The sequence below is a fragment of the Hyla sarda genome, unplaced genomic scaffold (genome assembly GCF_029499605.1).
Source record: "Hyla sarda isolate aHylSar1 unplaced genomic scaffold, aHylSar1.hap1 scaffold_492, whole genome shotgun sequence".
NCBI classification, from domain to species: domain Eukaryota; kingdom Metazoa; phylum Chordata; class Amphibia; order Anura; family Hylidae; genus Hyla; species Hyla sarda.
The window spans coordinates 73,619-87,101 of record NW_026610503.1 but is presented as its reverse complement, the minus strand read 5'-3'; the positions used below and the strand labels follow the sequence as shown (position 1 = coordinate 87,101).

At 46.3% G+C, this 13,483-nt stretch overlaps 6 non-coding genes across 6 annotated transcripts; all 6 read right to left on the bottom strand.

Moving 5' to 3' along the window:
- Positions 1-853: 853 nt before the first annotated feature.
- LOC130337186 (U2 spliceosomal RNA) lies at positions 854-1,044 on the bottom strand. The gene has a single exon (XR_008878127.1). It is a non-coding gene; the product is annotated as a U2 spliceosomal RNA (small nuclear RNA).
- A 2,092-nt stretch (positions 1,045-3,136) lies between these two features.
- LOC130337185 (U2 spliceosomal RNA) lies at positions 3,137-3,327 on the bottom strand. The gene has a single exon (XR_008878126.1). It is a non-coding gene; the product is annotated as a U2 spliceosomal RNA (small nuclear RNA).
- A 2,093-nt stretch (positions 3,328-5,420) lies between these two features.
- Positions 5,421-5,611, bottom strand: LOC130337193 (U2 spliceosomal RNA). The gene has a single exon (XR_008878133.1). It is a non-coding gene; the product is annotated as a U2 spliceosomal RNA (small nuclear RNA).
- Positions 5,612-7,698: 2,087 nt separating this feature from the next.
- LOC130337184 (U2 spliceosomal RNA) lies at positions 7,699-7,889 on the bottom strand. The gene has a single exon (XR_008878125.1). It is a non-coding gene; the product is annotated as a U2 spliceosomal RNA (small nuclear RNA).
- A 2,090-nt stretch (positions 7,890-9,979) lies between these two features.
- On the bottom strand, positions 9,980-10,170 carry LOC130337183 (U2 spliceosomal RNA). The gene has a single exon (XR_008878124.1). It is a non-coding gene; the product is annotated as a U2 spliceosomal RNA (small nuclear RNA).
- A 2,090-nt stretch (positions 10,171-12,260) lies between these two features.
- LOC130337182 (U2 spliceosomal RNA) lies at positions 12,261-12,451 on the bottom strand. The gene has a single exon (XR_008878123.1). It is a non-coding gene; the product is annotated as a U2 spliceosomal RNA (small nuclear RNA).
- Positions 12,452-13,483: the final 1,032 nt, after the last annotated feature.

Genomic DNA, 13,483 nt, shown 5'->3' with positions numbered 1-13,483 from the left:
AACATTATACATAGGTGCTGAATACATAAAAAGCGACTGTTCAGCGACAGACAAGTCGCATCGGCTGAAAGTAGGCCAGAATGTCAGTCCATGTTGGAGCAGGTTTAGATACAGTCTAAAGTATAGATCTCAAAGTCTGTGCACAGAATTTAGCAAGGGCCTCGCACCTTCTGATGCATCAGGTAGGTGCACAATAGCATAGCCTAACCCTCTGTACTTTGGTCTATATTGATGCGGGACATAGACAGCCAGCTGATGACCAATCCATTAGTGCAATGGATGGCTGGAAGCATTTGTCTTTGCCTTTGCAATACCACAGAAGCAATGCATGGTCAATGTACAGCAATGACACACCTGTGTGAACAGCCAGGAGACCCCCCCCCCCCCCCCATGTTATGTTACATAGTTACATAGTTAGTACGGTCGAAAAAAGACATATGTCCATCAAGTTCAACCAGGGAATTAAGGGGTAGGGGTGTGGCGCGATATTGGGGAAGGGATGAGATTTTATATTTCTTCATAAGCATTAATCTTATTTTGTCAATTAGGAACATTCAGCACCCACCCGCTATCAAGGCAGCTGCCTATCATGTCATGCCCTACCTGCACAGGTGTGCTGGCTACTCAAATGATCCAATTAAGGAGGCCATTTAGTCAGCAGCAGCAGAAGTCCTGTGCCTGGACGCTCCAACAGCGGCCAGACACAAGCAGAAGCAGAAGCAGCAGAAGCAGCAGCAGCACCACCTTTTGTTTTTTGGCTGCAGCAGCAGCAAGGCCCACAGGGCTGGCTAGCTGGCTAGCCAGCAAGCAGGTAGCAATGAAAGTAGGAATCTTTCTTTTTAACCCTGTAAGGGGGTGGTGCACTGTACCCGAAGATACTGCCATATCGGGTCAATGCATAGGGCGACGGAAGCAAGCTTCGAAATCGGCCCCCGTTCTCAAAAATCCATTTAATATATGGTCCCCAGATAGGGGACGTATCAGATATTAAACTGATAAGAACAGATACTACACTTGATCTTAGCCAAAAGGCCGAGAAGCGATAACCGTGAAAGGGGCGGGCCCAACAAGGTGCCCTTCATGGGCACTATCACTGCTTGCTGTCAGGGAGGCTGCCAGACAATTTTCCATGCACACTCTGGGCTGGGGGGCAGTCAACCACCAGTACACACAGCAGAACCTAAACCCATACCATTATTGCTAAGCAGCAAGACAGGGGCCCATTGCACTCCCACGGGGCCTTTTTAAATGCAATCCATAACCCGGATTTGCCAGGAACCCTTCTTACTCCTCCTACTTGCATGTGACACTGGGCTTAGGATCTGCATAGGAAACACACACACAAGCACACACCTACCTTTGTTGCCTGCAGATGCCTCCTTGGCTGTCCCCAAACGGTATCAAACCAACACCCACGGGAAGCTGTAAGCATAGAGGACATGCCTGCACCCCATTGGACTTACCTGTGTGGGTTAAACCCGGGTTATTTGACAACCTATGGCGGTGATGGTTCTGCTCAGGCAGAGCAGTGCTGATGCTCCTCATAAAGCTGTCGCTGCTGTGAAGGTTCTAGGTGACATCACAAATCCCTATGGTTACATACACAACAAAGCTGGGTTGTTGTTGTTTACACTCTGCAAGGCCTGTGGAAGTGAGTGACATCATAGCACTGTAGTTCTGAGGGTTCTAGATGGATGCAACAATCTCCTGTTGCTTCTATGAAGGCCATAATAGACGACATCACCAAACAGCTCCATAGTCACATACACAGCAAAGGAGAGATGTTGTTTACACCTAGTGATGTCAGTGGTATTGAGTGACATCACAGCACAGTGCTAAGGCTCCTGGGCCTGGACACAGCAGCGGCTGCAATATCTCAACGGAGAATACGTTTATATATATGTGTGTGTGTGCGCATATATATATATATATATATATATATATATATATATATATATTTCTCCGCCGAAATCACTTTTAAACCCATTTCCACCTTTTTTTCCCTTCTCTTCCTCTTACTTTTTTTTCACGTTTTTTTACGTTTTTCTCCTTTTCGCCTCTTTTCTGGGCGTATTATTCTTCTTTTTCTTCTTTTTTTTCGTCTAATGCATACCCCATCAGTGCAGCAATGCTTATTCAATACCGCCAGCAGATGGAGACACTGGGGGATAATTTTCTAAGGATTTATACTGATTTTTCCTGTCTGAATTTGTCGCACAGAAAGTTGCAGGCCAAATATGTGTGACATTTCTGCGACTTTAGCTTCTAGAGCATTTTTACAACATTATACATAGGTGCTGAATACATAAAAAGCGACTGTTCAGCGACAGACAAGTCGCATCGGCTGAAAGTAGGCCAGAATGTCAGTCCATGTTGGAGCAGGTTTAGATACAGTCTAAAGTATAGATCTCAAAGTCTGTGCACAGAATTTAGCAAGGGCCTCGCACCTTCTGATGCATCAGGTAGGTGCACAATAGCATAGCCTAACCCTCTGTACTTTGGTCTATGATGCGGGACATAGACAGCCAGCTGATGACCAATCCATTAGTGCAATGGATGGCTGGAAGCATTTGTCTTTGCCTTTGCAATACCACAGAAGCAATGCATGGTCAATGTACAGCAATGACACACCTGTGTGAACAGCCAGGAGACCCCCCCCCCCCCCCCCCCCCCATGTTATGTTACATAGTTACATAGTTAGTACGGTCGAAAAAAGACATATGTCCATCAAGTTCAACCAGGGAATTAAGGGGTAGGGGTGTGGCGCGATATTGGGGAAGGGATGAGATTTTATATTTCTTCATAAGCATTAATCTTATTTTGTCAATTAGGAACATTCAGCACCCAGCCGCTATCAAGGCAGCTGCCTATCATGTCATGCCCTACCTGCACAGGTGTGCTGGCTACTCAAATGATCCAATTAAGGAGGCCATTTAGTCAGCAGCAGCAGAAGTCCTGTGCCTGGACGCTCCAACAGCGGCCAGACACAAGCAGAAGCAGAAGCAGCAGAAGCAGCAGCAGCACCACCTTTTGTTTTTTGGCTGCAGCAGCAGCAAGGCCCACAGGGCTGGCTAGCTGGCTAGCCAGCAAGCAGGTAGCAATGAAAGTAGGAATCTTTCTTTTTAACCCTGTAAGGGGGTGGTGCACTGTACCCGAAGATACTGCCATATCGGGTCAATGCATAGGGCGACGGAAGCAAGCTTCGAAATCGGCCCCCGTTCTCAAAAATCCATTTAATATATGGTCCCCAGATAGGGGACGTATCAGATATTAAACTGATAAGAACAGATACTACACTTGATCTTAGCCAAAAGGCCGAGAAGCGATAACCGTGAAAGGGGCGGGCCCAACAAGGTGCCCTTCATGGGCACTATCACTGCTTGCTGTCAGGGAGGCTGCCAGACAATTTTCCATGCACACTCTGGGCTGGGGGGCAGTCAACCACCAGTACACACAGCAGAACCTAAACCCATACCATTATTGCTAAGCAGCAAGACAGGGGCCCATTGCACTCCCACGGGGCCTTTTTAAATGCAATCCATAACCCGGATTTGCCAGGAACCCTTCTTACTCCTCCTACTTGCATGTGACACTGGGCTTAGGATCTGCATAGGAAACACACACACAAGCACACACCTACCTTTGTTGCCTGCAGATGCCTCCTTGGCTGTCCCCAAACGGTATCAAACCAACACCCACGGGAAGCTGTAAGCATAGAGGACATGCCTGCACCCCATTGGACTTACCTGTGTGGGTTAAACCCGGGTTATTTGACAACCTATGGCGGTGATGGTTCTGCTCAGGCAGAGCAGTGCTGATGCTCCTCATAAAGCTGTCGCTGCTGTGAAGGTTCTAGGTGACATCACAAATCCCTATGGTTACATACACAACAAAGCTGGGTTGTTGTTGTTTACACTCTGCAAGGCCTGTGGAAGTGAGTGACATCATAGCACTGTAGTTCTGAGGGTTCTAGATGGATGCAACAATCTCCTGTTGCTTCTATGAAGGCCATAATAGACGACATCACCAAACAGCTCCATAGTCACATACACAGCAAAGGAGAGATGTTGTTTACACCTAGTGATGTCAGTGGTATTGAGTGACATCACAGCACAGTGCTAAGGCTCCTGGGCCTGGACACAGCAGCGGCTGCAATATCTCAACGGAGAATACGTTTATATATATGTGTGTGTGTGCGCGTATATATATATATATATATATTATATATATATATATATATATTTCTCCGCCGAAATCACTTTTAAACCCATTTCCACCTTTTTTTCCCTCTCTTCCTCTTACTTTTTTTTCACGTTTTTTTTACGTTTTTCTCCTTTTCGCCTCTTTTCTGGGCGTATTATTCTTCTTTTTCTTCTTTTTTTTCGTCTAATGCATACCCCATCAGTGCAGCAATGCTTATTCAATACCGCCAGCAGATGGAGACACTGGGGGATAATTTTCTAAGGATTTATACAGATTTTTCCTGTCTGAATTTGTCGCACAGAAAGTTGCAGGCCAAATATGTGTGACATTTCTGCGACTTTAGCTTCTAGAGCATTTTTACAACATTATACATAGGTGCTGAATACATAAAAAGCGACTGTTTCAGCGACAGACAAGTCGCATCGGCTGAAAGTAGGCCAGAATGTCAGTCCATGTTGGAGCAGGTTTAGATACAGTCTAAAGTATAGATCTCAAAGTCTGTGCACAGAATTTAGCAAGGGCCTCGCACCTTCTGATGCATCAGGTAGGTGCACAATAGCATAGCCTAACCCTCTGTACTTTGGTCTATATTGATGCGGGACATAGACAGCCAGCTGATGACCAATCCATTAGTGCAATGGATGGCTGGAAGCATTTGTCTTTGCCTTTGCAATACCACAGAAGCAATGCATGGTCAATGTACAGCAATGACACACCTGTGTGAACAGCCAGGAGACCCCCCCACCCCCATGTTATGTTACATAGTTACATAGTTAGTACGGTCGAAAAAAGACATATGTCCATCAAGTTCAACCAGGGAATTAAGGGGTAGGGGGTGTGGCGCGATATTGGGGAAGGGATGAGATTTTATATTTCTTCATAAGCATTAATCTTATTTTGTCAATTAGGAACATTCAGCACCCACCCGCTATCAAGACAGCTGCCTATCATGTCATGCCCTACCTGCACAGGTGTGCTGGCTACTCAAATGATCCAATTAAGGAGGCCATTTAGTCAGCAGCAGCAGAAGTCCTGTGCCTGGACGCTCCAACAGCGGCCAGACACAAGCAGAAGCAGAAGCAGCAGAAGCAGCAGCAGCACACACCTTTTGTTTTTTGGCTGCAGCAGCAGCAAGGCCCACAGGCTGCTAGCTGGCTAGCTAGCCAGCAAGCAGGTAGCAATGAAAGTAGGAATCTTTCTTTTTAACCCTGTAAGGGGGTGGTTGCACTGTACCCGAAGATACTGCCATATCGGGTCAATGCATAGGGCGACGGAAGCAAGCTTCGAAATCGGCCCCCGTTCTCAAAAATCCATTTAATATATGGTCCCCAGATAGGGGACGTATCAGATATTAAACTGATAAGAACAGATACTACACTTGATCTTAGCCAAAAGGCCGAGAAGCGATAACCGTGAAAGGGGCGGGCCCAACAAGGTGCCCTTCATGGGCACTATCACTGCTTGCTGTCAGGGAGGCTGCCAGACAATTTTCCATGCACACTCTGGGCTGGGGGGCAGTCAACCACCAGTACACACAGCAGAACCTAAACCCATACCATTATTGCTAAGCAGCAAGACAGGGGCCCATTGCACTCCCACGGGGCCTTTTTAAATGCAATCCATAACCCGGATTTGCCAGGAACCCTTCTTACTCCTCCTACTTGCATGTGACACTGGGCTTAGGATCTGCATAGGAAACACACACACAAGCACACACCTACCTTTGTTGCCTGCAGATGCCTCCTTGGCTGTCCCCAAACGGTATCAAACCAACACCCACGGGAAGCTGTAAGCATAGAGGACATGCCTGCACCCCATTGGACTTACCTGTGTGGGTTAAACCCGGTTATTTGACAACCTATGGCGGTGATGGTTCTGCTCAGGCAGAGCAGTGCTGATGCTCCTCATAAAGCTGTCGCTGCTGTGAAGGTTCTAGGTGACATCACAAATCCCTATGGTTACATACACAACAAAGCTGGGTTGTTGTTGTTTACACTCTGCAAGGCCTGTGGAAGTGAGTGACATCATAGCACTGTAGTTCTGAGGGTTCTAGATGGATGCAACAATCTCCTGTTGCTTCTATGAAGGCCATAATAGACGACATCACCAAACAGCTCCATAGTCACATACACAGCAAAGGAGAGATGTTGTTTACACCTAGTGATGTCAGTGGTATTGAGTGACATCACAGCACAGTGCTAAGGCTCCTGGGCCTGGACACAGCAGCGGCTGCAATATCTCAACGGAGAATACGTTTATATATATGTGTGTGTGTGCGCGTATATATATATATATATATATAATATATATATATATTTCTCCGCCGAAATCACTTTTAAACCCATTTCCACCTTTTTTTCCCTTCTCTTCCTCTTACTTTTTTTTCACGTTTTTTTACGTTTTTCTCCTTTTCGCCTCTTTTCTGGGCGTATTATTCTTCTTTTTCTTCTTTTTTTTCGTCTAATGCATACCCCATCAGTGCAGCAATGCTTATTCAATACCGCCAGCAGATGGAGACACTGGGGGATAATTTTCTAAGGATTTATACTGATTTTTCCTGTCTGAATTTGTCGCACAGAAAGTTGCAGGCCAAATATGTGTCACATTTCTGCGACTTTAGCTTCTAGAGCATTTTTTACAACATTATACATAGGTGCTGAATACATAAAAAGCGACTGTTCAGCGACAGACAAGTCGCATCGGCTGAAAGTAGGCCAGAATGTCAGTCCATGTTGGAGCAGGTTTAGATACAGTCTAAAGTATAGATCTCAAAGTCTGTGCACAGAATTTAGCAAGGGCCTCGCACCTTCTGATGCATCAGGTAGGTGCACAATAGCATAGCCTAACCCTCTGTACTTTGGTCTATATTGATGCGGGACATAGACAGCCAGCTGATGACCAATCCATTAGTGCAATGGATGGCTGGAAGCATTTGTCTTTGCCTTTGCAATACCACAGAAGCAATGCATGGTCAATGTACAGCAATGACACACCTGTGTGAACAGCCAGGAGACCCCCCCCCCCCCCCCATGTTATGTTACATAGTTACATAGTTAGTACGGTCGAAAAAAGACATATGTCCATCAAGTTCAACCAGGGAATTAAGGGGTAGGGGTGTGGCGCGATATTGGGGAAGGGATGAGATTTTATATTTCTTCATAAGCATTAATCTTATTTTGTCAATTAGGAACATTCAGCACCCACCCGCTATCAAGGCAGCTGCCTATCATGTCATGCCCTACCTGCACAGGTGTGCTGGCTACTCAAATGATCCAATTAAGGAGGCCATTTAGTCAGCAGCAGCAGAAGTCCTGTGCCTGGACGCTCCAACAGCGGCCAGACACAAGCAGAAGCAGAAGCAGCAGAAGCAGCAGCAGCACCACCTTTTGTTTTTTGGCTGCAGCAGCAGCAGCAAGGCCCACAGGGCTGGCTAGCTGGCTAGCCAGCAAGCAGGTAGCAATGAAAGTAGGAATCTTTCTTTTTAACCCTGTAAGGGGGTGGTGCACTGTACCCGAAGATACTGCCATATCGGGTCAATGCATAGGGCGACGGAAGCAAGCTTCGAAATCGGCCCCCGTTCTCAAAAATCCATTTAATATATGGTCCCCAGATAGGGGACGTATCAGATATTAAACTGATAAGAACAGATACTACACTTGATCTTAGCCAAAAGGCCGAGAAGCGATAACCGTGAAAGGGGCGGGCCCAACAAGGTGCCCTTCATGGGCACTATCACTGCTTGCTGTCAGGGAGGCTGCCAGACAATTTTCCATGCACACTCTGGGCTGGGGGGGCAGTCAACCACCAGTACACACAGCAGAACCTAAACCCATACCATTATTGCTAAGCAGCAAGACAGGGGGCCCATTGCACTCCCACGGGGCCTTTTTAAATGCAATCCATAACCCGGATTTGCCAGGAACCCTTCTTACTCCTCCTACTTGCATGTGACACTGGGCTTAGGATCTGCATAGGAAACACACACACAAGCACACACCTACCTTTGTTGCCTGCAGATGCCTCCTTGGCTGTCCCCAAACGGTATCAAACCAACACCCACGGAAGCTGTAAGCATAGAGGACATGCCTGCACCCCATTGGACTTACCTGTGTGGGTTAAACCCGGGTTATTTGACAACCTATGGCGGTGATGGTTCTGCTCAGGCAGAGCAGTGCTGATGCTCCTCATAAAGCTGTCGCTGCTGTGAAGGTTCTAGGTGACATCACAAATCCCTATGGTTACATACACAACAAAGCTGGGTTGTTGTTGTTTACACTCTGCAAGGCCTGTGGAAGTGAGTGACATCATAGCACTGTAGTTCTGAGGGTTCTAGATGGATGCAACAATCTCCTGTTGCTTCTATGAAGGCCATAATAGACGACATCACCAAACAGCTCCATAGTCACATACACAGCAAAGGAGAGATGTTGTTTACACCTAGTGATGTCAGTGGTATTGAGTGACATCACAGCACAGTGCTAAGGCTCCTGGGCCTGGACACAGCAGCGGCTGCAATATCTCAACGGAGAATACGTTTATATATATGTGTGTGTGTGCGCGTATATATATATATATATATATATATATATATATATATATTTCTCCGCCGAAATCACTTTTAAACCCATTTCCACCTTTTTTTCCCTTCTCTTCCTCTTACTTTTTTTTCACGTTTTTTTACGTTTTTCTCCTTTTCGCCTCTTTTCTGGGCGTATTATTCTTCTTTTTCTTCTTTTTTTTCGTCTAATGCATACCCCATTAGTGCAGCAATGCTTATTCAATACCGCCAGCAGATGGAGACACTGGGGGATAATTTTCTAAGGATTTATACTGATTTTTCCTGTCTGAATTTGTCGCACAGAAAGTTGCAGGCCAAATATGTGTGACATTTCTGCGACTTTAGCTTCTAGAGCATTTTTACAACATTATACATAGGTGCTGAATACATAAAAAGCGACTGTTCAGCGACAGACAAGTCGCATCGGCTGAAAGTAGGCCAGAATGTCAGTCCATGTTGGAGCAGGTTTAGATACAGTCTAAAGTATAGATCTCAAAGTCTGTGCACAGAATTTAGCAAGGGCCTCGCACCTTCTGATGCATCAGGTAGGTGCACAATAGCATAGCCTAACCCTCTGTACTTTGGTCTATATTGATGCGGGACATAGACAGCCAGCTGATGACCAATCCATTAGTGCAATGGATGGCTGGAAGCATTTGTCTTTGCCCTTTGCAATACCACAGAAGCAATGCATGGTCAATGTACAGCAATGACACACCTGTGTGAACAGCCAGGAGACCCCCCCCCCCCCCATGTTATGTTACATAGTTACATAGTTAGTACGGTCGAAAAAAGACATATGTCCATCAAGTTCAACCAGGGAATTAAGGGGTAGGGGTGTGGCGCGATATTGGGGAAGGGATGAGATTTTATATTTCTTCATAAGCATTAATCTTATTTTGTCAATTAGGAACATTCAGCACCCACCCGCTATCAAGGCAGCTGCCTATCATGTCATGCCCTACCTGCACAGGTGTGCTGGCTACTCAAATGATCCAATTAAGGAGGCCATTTAGTCAGCAGCAGCAGAAGTCCTGTGCCTGGACGCTCCAACAGCGGCCAGACACAAGCAGAAGCAGAAGCAGCAGAAGCAGCAGCAGCAGCACCACCTTTTGTTTTTTGGCTGCAGCAGCAGCAAGGCCCACAGGGCTGGCTAGCTGGCTAGCCAGCAAGCAGGTAGCAATGAAAGTAGGAATCTTTCTTTTTAACCCTGTAAGGGGGTGGTGCACTGTACCCGAAGATACTGCCATATCGGGTCAATGCATAGGGCGACGGAAGCAAGCTTCGAAATCGGCCCCCGTTCTCAAAAATCCATTTAATATATGGTCCCCAGATAGGGGACGTATCAGATATTAAACTGATAAGAACAGATACTACACTTGATCTTAGCCAAAAGGCCGAGAAGCGATAACCGTGAAAGGGGCGGGCCCAACAAGGTGCCCTTCATGGGCACTATCACTGCTTGCTGTCAGGGAGGCTGCCAGACAATTTTCCATGCACACTCTGGGCTGGGGGGCAGTCAACCACCAGTACACACAGCAGAACCTAAACCCATACCATTATTGCTAAGCAGCAAGACAGGGGCCCATTGCACTCCCACGGGGCCTTTTTAAATGCAATCCATAACCCGGATTTGCCAGGAACCCTTCTTACTCCTCCTACTTGCATGTGACACTGGGCTTAGGATCTGCATAGGAAACACACACACAAGCACACACCTACCTTTGTTGCCTGCAGATGCCTCCTTGGCTGTCCCCAAACGGTATCAAACCAACACCCACGGGAAGCTGTAAGCATAGAGGACATGCCTGCACCCCATTGGACTTACCTGTGTGGGTTAAACCCGGGTTATTTGACAACCTATGGCGGTGATGGTTCTGCTCAGGCAGAGCAGTGCTGATGCTCCTCATAAAGCTGTCGCTGCTGTGAAGGTTCTAGGTGACATCACAAATCCCTATGGTTACATACACAACAAAGCTGGGTTGTTGTTGTTTACACTCTGCAAGGCCTGTGGAAGTGAGTGACATCATAGCACTGTAGTTCTGAGGGTTCTAGATGGATGCAACAATCTCCTGTTGCTTCTATGAAGGCCATAATAGACGACATCACCAAACAGCTCCATAGTCACATACACAGCAAAGGAGAGATGTTGTTTACACCTAGTGATGTCAGTGGTATTGAGTGACATCACAGCACAGTGCTAAGGCTCCTGGGCCTGGACACAGCAGCGGCTGCAATATCTCAACGGAGAATACGTTTATATATATGTGTGTGTGTGCGCGTATATATATATATATATATATATATATATATATATATATATATTTCTCCGCCGAAATCACTTTTAAACCCATTTCCACCTTTTTTTCCCTTCTCTTCCTCTTACTTTTTTTTCACGTTTTTTTACGTTTTTCTCCTTTTCGCCTCTTTTCTGGGCGTATTATTCTTCTTTTTCTTCTTTTTTTTCGTCTAATGCATACCCCATCAGTGCAGCAATGCTTATTCAATACCGCCAGCAGATGGAGACACTGGGGGATAATTTTCTAAGGATTTATACTGATTTTTCCTGTCTGAATTTGTCGCACAGAAAGTTGCAGGCCAAATATGTGTGACATTTCTGCGACTTTAGCTTCTAGAGCATTTTTACAACATTATACATAGGTGCTGAATACATAAAAAGCGACTGTTCAGCGACAGACAAGTCGCATCGGCTGAAAGTAGGCCAGAATGTCAGTCCATGTTGGAGCAGGTTTAGATACAGTCTAAAGTATAGATCTCAAAGTCTGTGCACAGAATTTAGCAAGGGCCTCGCACCTTCTGATGCATCAGGTAGGTGCACAATAGCATAGCCTAACCCTCTGTACTTTGGTCTATATTGATGCGGGACATAGACAGCCAGCTGATGACCAATCCATTAGTGCAATGGATGGCTGGAAGCATTTGTCTTTGCCTTTGCAATACCACAGAAGCAATGCATGGTCAATGTACAGCAATGACACACCTGTGTGAACAGCCAGGAGACCCCCCCCCCCCCCCATGTTATGTTACATAGTTACATAGTTAGTACGGTCGAAAAAAGACATATGTCCATCAAGTTCAACCAGGGAATTAAGGGGTAGGGGTGTGGCGCGATATTGGGGAAGGGATGAGATTTTATATTTCTTCATAAGCATTAATCTTATTTTGTCAATTAGGAACATTCAGCACCCACCCGCTATCAAGGCAGCTGCCTATCATGTCATGCCCTACCTGCACAGGTGTGCTGGCTACTCAAATGATCCAATTAAGGAGGCCTTTTAGTCAGCAGCAGCAGAAGTCCTGTGCCTGGACGCTCCAACAGCGGCCAGACACAAGCAGAAGCAGAAGCAGCAGAAGCAGCAGCAGCACCACCTTTTGTTTTTTGGCTGCAGCAGCAGCAAGGCCCACAGGGCTGGCTAGCTGGCTAGCCAGCAAGCAGGTAGCAATGAAAGTAGGAATCTTTCTTTTTAACCCTGTAAGGGGGTGGTGCACTGTACCCGAAGATACTGCCATATCGGGTCAATGCATAGGGCGACGGAAGCAAGCTTCGAAATCGGCCCCCGTTCTCAAAAATCCATTTAATATATGGTCCCCAGATAGGGGACGTATCAGATATTAAACTGATAAGAACAGATACTACACTTGATCTTAGCCAAAAGGCCGAGAAGCGATAACCGTGAAAGGGGCGGGCCCAACAAGGTGCCCTTCATGGGCACTATCACTGCTTGCTGTCAGGGAGGCTGCCAGACAATTTTCCATGCACACTCTGGGCTGGGGGGCAGTCAACCACCAGTACACACAGCAGAACCTAAACCCATACCATTATTGCTAAGCAGCAAGACAGGGGCCCATTGCACTCCCACGGGGCCTTTTTAAATGCAATCCATAACCCGGATTTGCCAGGAACCCTTCTTACTCCTCCTACTTGCATGTGACACTGGGCTTAGGATCTGCATAGGAAACACACACACAAGCACACACCTACCTTTGTTGCCTGCAGATGCCTCCTTGGCTGTCCCCAAACGGTATCAAACCAACACCCACGGGAAGCTGTAAGCATAGAGGACATGCCTGCACCCCATTGGACTTACCTGTGTGGGTTAAACCCGGGTTATTTGACAACCTATGGCGGTGATGGTTCTGCTCAGGCAGAGCAGTGCTGATGCTCCTCATAAAGCTGTCGCTGCTGTGAAGGTTCTAGGTGACATCACAAATCCCTATGGTTACATACACAACAAAGCTGGGTTGTTGTTGTTTACACTCTGCAAGGCCTGTGGAAGTGAGTGACATCATAGCACTGTAGTTCTGAGGGTTCTAGATGGATGCAACAATCTCCTGTTGCTTCTATGAAGGCCATAATAGACGACATCACCAAACAGCTCCATAGTCACATACACAGCAAAGGAGAGATGTTGTTTACACCTAGTGATGTCAGTGGTATTGAGTGACATCACAGCACAGTGCTAAGGCTCCTGGGCCTGGACACAGCAGCGGCTGCAATATCTCAACGGAGAATACGTTTATATATATGTGTGTGTGTGCGCGTATATATATATATATATATATATATATATATATATATATTTCTCCGCCGAAATCACTTTTAAACCCATTTCCACCTTTTTTTCCCTTCTCTTCCTCTTACTTTTTTTTCACGTTTTTTTACGTTTTTCTCCTTTTCGCCTCTTTTCTGGGCGTATTATT